The following is a 6,785-nucleotide window of genomic DNA, read 5'->3' on the forward strand; positions in this document are numbered from 1 at the left end:
GGGAAAATCCCACCCTCACATACCAGAGACCGATATATACAGAGAAAATCTGACCCTCACATACTAGACAGATATATACAGGAAAAATCCCTCCCTCACACACCAGAGACAGATATATACTGCGAAAATCCCATCCTCACATACCAGAAACAGATATATACAGGGAAAATCCCACCCTCACACTCCAGAGACAGATATAAACCAGGGAAATCTCACCCTCACACACCAGAGACAGATATATACAGGGAAAATCTCACCCTCACATACCGTAGACAGATATATACAGTGAAAAGCCCACCCTCACTCACCAGAAACAGATAAATACAGTGAAAATCCCACCCTCACATACCAGTGACAGATATATACGAGGAAAATCCTACCCTCACACACCAGAGACCGATATATAGAGGGAAAATCCCACCCTCACACACCAGAGACAGATATAATATATATAGAGAGAAAATCCCACTTTCACACAGCAGAGACAGATATATACAGGGAAAATCCCACCCTCACATAGCAGAGACAGATATATACAGGGAAAATCCAACCCTCACACACCAGAGACCTATATGTACAGGACAAATCCAACCCTCACATACCAGAGACAGATATACAAGGGAAAATCCCTCCCTCACACACCAGAGACAGATATATACAGGGAAAATCCCACCCTCACATACCAGAGACCGATATATACAGAGAAAATCTGACCCTCACATACTAGACAGATATATACTGCGAAAATCCCACCCTCACATACCAGAGACAGATATATACAGAGAAAATCCTACCCTCACACACCAGAGACAGATATCTACAGGGAAAATCCCACCATCACATACCAAGACAGATCTGTACAGAGAAAATCCCACCCTCACATGCCAGAGACAGGAATATAAAGGGAAAATCCCACCCTCACACACCAGATACAGGAATATACAGAGGAAATCCCACTCTCACACACCAGAGACAGATATATACATAGAAAATCCCAACCTCACATACCAGAGACAGATATATACAGGGAAAATTCCACCCTCACATACCAGAGACAGATATATAGAGAAAAAATCCCACCGGCACACACCAGACAGATATATACAGAGAAATTCCCGCCCTCACAAACCAGACAGATATTTACATAGAAAATCCCACCCTCACATACCAGATACCGATTACATGCAGAGAAAATCCCACCTTCACACACCAGAGACAGAATTATACAGGGAAAATCCCACCCACACAGACCAGAGACAGATATATACAGGGAAAATTCCACCCTCCCATACCGGCGACTAATATAAGCATGGAAAATCCCACCCTCGCACACCAGAGGCAGATATTTCCAGGGAAAATCCCACCCTCACACACCAGAGAAGGATTACATACAGAGAAAATCCCACCCTCACACACGAGAGACAGATATATACAGGGATAATTCCACCCTCACACACCAGAGACAGATATATACAGAGAAAATCCCACCCTCACATCCCAGAGACAGATATATATAGGGAAAATCCCACCCTCACATCCCAGAAACAGATATAAGCATGGAAAATCCCACACTCACACACCAGAGGCAGATATTTCCAGGGAAAATCCTACCCTCACACACCAGAGACCGATTACATACAGAGAAAATTCCACCCTCACATACCAAAGATTGATATGTACAGTGAAAATCCCACCCTCACCTACCGGAGACTGTATATATACAGGGAAAATCCCACCCTCACACACCAGAGACAGATATATATCGAGAAAATCCCACTCCCACACACCAGAGACAGATATGCACAGTGAAAATCTCACCCTCACATACCAGAGACAGATCCATACAGGACAAATCCCACCCTCACATATCAGAGACAGATATAAGCATGGAAAATCCCACCCTCACGCACCAGAGACCGATTCTATACAGAGAAAATCCCACCCTCACACACCAGAGACAGATATATACGGAGAAAATCCCACTCCCACACACCAGAGACAGATATGCACAGAGAAAATCTCACCCTCACATACCAGAGACAAATACATAGAGAAAATCCCACCCTCACACACGAGAGACAGAGAAATACAGAGAAAATCACACCCTCACAGACTAGACAGATATATACAGAGAAAATCCCACCCTCACATACCGTAGACAGATATATACAGAGAAATTCCCACCCGCACATACCGTAGACAGATATATACAGAGAAAATCCCACCCGCACATACCAGAGACAGATATATACAGTGAAAAGCCCACCCTCACTAACCAGAAACAGATAAATACAGGGAAAATCCCACCCTCACACACCAGAGACAGATATATAGAGAACAAATCCCACCCTCACATACCAGAGATTGATATATACAGGGAAAATCCCACCATCACATACCGGAGACTGTATATTTCCAGAGAAAATCGAACCCTCACAGACTAGAGACCAATTATATACAGAGAAAATCCCACCCTCACACACCGGAGACAGATATATATCGAGAAAATCCGACTCCCACACACCAGAGACAGATATGCTCAGAGAAAATCCCACCCTCACATACCAGAGACAGATATATACAGGGAAAATTCTCCCCTCACACACCAGAGACAGATATTTACAAGGAAAATCCCACCCTCACATACCAGGGACAGATATATACAGGGAAAATCCCACCCTCACACACCAGTCAGATATGTAGAGGGAAAATCCCACCCTCACATCCCAGAGAAAGATATATACAGAGAAAATTCTCCCCTCACACACTAGAGACAGAAATATATACAGGGAAAATCCCACCCTCACATACCAGACAGATATGTACAGGGACCCACCCGCACACACCAGGGACAGATATTTCCAAGGAAAATTCCACCCTCACATACCAGGGACAGATATATACAGGGAAAATCCCACCCTCACACACCAATCAGATATGTAGAGGGAAAATCCCACCCTCACATCCCAAAGATATATACAGAGAAAATCCCACCCTCACACACCAGACACAGATATATACAGAGAAAATCCCACCCTCACATAGCAGAGACAGATATCTACAGGGATCAGCCCACCCTCACACACCAGAGACAGATATATACAGGGAAAATCCCACCCTCACATACCAGATTCAGATATATACAGGGAAAATCCCAGCCTCACATCACAGAGACAGATATCTACAGGGAAAATCCCACCCTCACACACCAGAGACAGATATATACAGGGAAACACTCATACTCACACATAAAATGCTGACAGGTACAAAGTGAAACCCGCATTGCCCTACCAGAAACTGACAAATTCAGGGTAAAAACTTCGTAGCAGAAGTTGACAGAAAGCGAGGAAATCTTACAGGTACAGTTTATACCCAACACTCACCAGAAACGACAGTTGCAGATTAAATCCCACTCTCAAATCCCTGAAAGTGACAGGTACAGATTATACTCCACTCTCATATACCAGCCACAGATTGGCAGGTACGGATGAAATCCCATCCTCACATACCAAGGCCAAAAAAATAGAGAAAAGCCCACCCTCACATACCAGAAAATGATAGATACAGAATAAAACCCACATTCACACACCAGAATCTGACAGGTACAGATTTTGATTAAATCCACACTCGCATACCAGAAATGACAGGTACAGTTTAAACCCACACTCACATACCAGAAATGACAGGTACAGAATAATCCCTACACTCACATACCTGAAACTAACAGGTACAGATTAAATCCCACACTCATATACCAGAGACAGACAGCTACAGAATAACCCCACACTCACAAAGTGGAAACTGAAGGGTACAGATTTAACACATTTGTATACCAGAAACAACCAGGTACAGACTAAATCTAACACTCACACACCTGAAACAAAGAGGTACCGAATATCCCCCACACTCACTGACAGGTACAGAATAAACATTACACTCACTTACTCAGGCAGAAAGGTACAGAATAAATCCCACACTTACATATCAGAACCTGCCAGGTACAGATGAAACCCAACTCTCACATACCAGAATCAGACAGATGCAGATTAAACTCCACACTTGCATACTAGAGACTGACGGGTATAAAATAAATCCAACACTCGCATACCAGAAATTGACAAGTACAGAATAAAACCCACAACTCACATACCAGAAACAGATAGGTACAGATTAAACTCCACAGTCAGATATCAGAAACTGACAGGTACAGATTAAACCCCACTCTCATACACCAGAAACTGACAGGTACAGATTAAACCCCACAATCACATACCAGAAATGACAGGTACAGATTATACCCAACACTCACATCCCAGAAATGACAATTAAACCCCACTCAGATACCAGCCACAGATGGACAGGTACAGATGAAATCCCACACTATCATACCAGAGGCTGTCAGGTAGAGAATAAAACACGCACTCCCATACAGAAACTGACAAAGTGCAGAATAAACCAACACACATATCACAGAGACAGACAGAAACAGAATGATAATCACATACCAGAATTTGACAGGTGTATAATAAAACCCAAATTCGCCTGCCAGTAACTGAGGTAAAAAAACAACACTCACATATCAGCGACTGATAGCTATAAGAATTAGGAGAAGGCCAATAGGATCTGGAGCCTGCTCCACAATTCAATAGGATCATGGCTGAACTGCCCAATATCCAGGCAGTGCTTCTGACAAAGAAATCCAAGGCTGGGTTCAGCAAGAACAAGGATAGTGGACAAGATTTAATCTAATACCACGTTGGTTCTTTTCAGAGCCACCCACTCTATCTGTGAAAGGGCTGGTTACTGTCTGAAGAAACTGATCTATTGATCACAATCTTATCAGCTGTGCTTCAGTTGGGAGCACCCTCACTTTTGAGTCAGAAAGTTGTGGGTTCAAGTCCCACTCCAGGGTCTTGAGCAGAAAAATTTAGGCTGAAACTCCAGTGCAGTGTTGAGGGAGCGCTACATTGTCGGAGGTGACATCGATCGGATAAGACGTTAAACCGAGCCACCGTCTGCTCTCTCAGCTGGACGCAAAACATCTCATAGCAATATGGGGAGTTATCGCGTCTCATAGGCAATATTTATCCCTCGATCAACACAACACAACAGATCATTTGACCATTATGTTGCTGTTTGTGGGAGCTTGCTGTTCCCAAATTGGCTGCCGCGTTACATTACATCAGTGCCTACTCTTCAAAAAGTATTTCATTGGATGTGAAGCAGGTCATGAAAGGCGCTATATAAATCCAAGTCAGTATTTTTCTACTTAATATTAAATCCCGACGGTTGATAAACTGGGAGATTCCTGACCAGAAGTCACCCATCAGTCAATCTCGGGTAGAAAGCGGTCAATGTCTGTTGAACATGTAGAAATCGAGATCGGCAAACAGAGCAGCGAGTTTGCTGTTCAGATTCTAAAATATATATATTATAGGAAAAAATGTATGAACCTTCTTCGTAAGATTTTTGCCTGAAAGCAGAACAGAAACACAAAGAACAGATATAAATCAGGAGGTGTTGTAACTGATGACCTCATTCAAGAATTTGAGATTGTGGCGAGCAACAAATTTGATTGGTCTCTTTAAACATCCAATCAGAGAGATACTGAACAATGGATATTGACAAGCCAATCACAACCATTGCCTTCGCCCATCCCTCATTAGCATAGGGCTGTGGGCGGAGTGTGGGGCTGCCGATATGATACGGGCTCGGAGCAAAATTTCCCCAAATCTGCGCCTGACTGAACGAGTCGATGGCTGACGAAAAAAAAACAGATCTAGCCAAGAAAAGCGCTAAGAAAGTAATCAAGAAAACCCCAGCGAAGAGCGGCAAGAGGCGCAGAAAAGGTCGAGGAAGGAGAGTTACGCCATCTACATCTACAAAGTGATGAAGCAGGTTCACCCCGACACCGGCATCTCCTCCAAGGCCATGGGCATCATGAACTCGTTTGTGAGCGATATTTTCGAGCGCATCGCGGGTGAGGCTTCCCGCCTGGCTCATTACGACAAGCGCCGCAACATCAGTTCGCGGGAGATCCAGACCTCCGTGCGCCTGCTGCTGCCCGGGGAGCTGGCCAAGCACGCCGTGTCGGAAGGGACAAAGGCGGTGACCAAGTACACCAGCTCCAAGTGAGACTGCCCGCTGTCCTGACAGATCAAACCCCAAACACAACGGCTCTTTTAAGAGCCACCCACAACCTCTCTGAAAGAGCTGCACTCTGTTTACTGTAATTATTTCCTGAACAAATATATTTGAGAATTTTTACACTTCCAGCTGTAGATTTAGTTTTGAATTTTCAGATATCAGTTTCACTGTCCGGTTCCACCTTAGCGTCGCTGGAATTTTCCGCCAATTACAAACACGGTCCCTGGTCGCTGTTTCCCTTTGCTCTCAAACACGTTCATTTACACCGCCTGCCGAATTAAGAGCTTGTTTAGGGGCTGAGACTCAGATTTCAGTCACACATTCTCTCTCGCAAGCCCTTTTCAAGTTTATTTTTCAATTCCTGTTGCGGGTCAGTCCGTTTATTAAGCCGACACTCCCCGCAGTGTAACAACCCAGAATGGGAGTTCTTACAGAGACCAGAACCGGGGCAGCTTGAACTCTCTGTCCCTCTTCTCTTTTCACAGAAGGACTCCCAGTTCTGGGCTCACTCCCGCCTTTGCAGGGGATCGATCGATAATCTGTGAAACCCAACTTTTACAAAGATTGAGTTGGAATGTGTCCCGTTACAGAATCGGTGGGGATTGATTCCCGCCCATTAGACAGTTTGAAATAGTACC

The 6,785-nt window shown here is 44.3% G+C and overlaps 1 pseudogene; it reads left to right on the forward strand.

Annotated features, from left to right (window-relative positions):
* The first annotated feature begins 5,755 nt into the window (after positions 1 to 5,755).
* On the forward strand, positions 5,756 to 6,135 carry LOC139251730 (histone H2B 1.2-like; annotated as a pseudogene).
* The last annotated feature ends 650 nt before the right edge of the window (positions 6,136 to 6,785 follow it).

The sequence above is a fragment of the Pristiophorus japonicus genome, unplaced genomic scaffold (assembly GCF_044704955.1).
Source record: "Pristiophorus japonicus isolate sPriJap1 unplaced genomic scaffold, sPriJap1.hap1 HAP1_SCAFFOLD_4336, whole genome shotgun sequence".
Classification (NCBI taxonomy): domain Eukaryota; kingdom Metazoa; phylum Chordata; class Chondrichthyes; family Pristiophoridae; genus Pristiophorus; species Pristiophorus japonicus.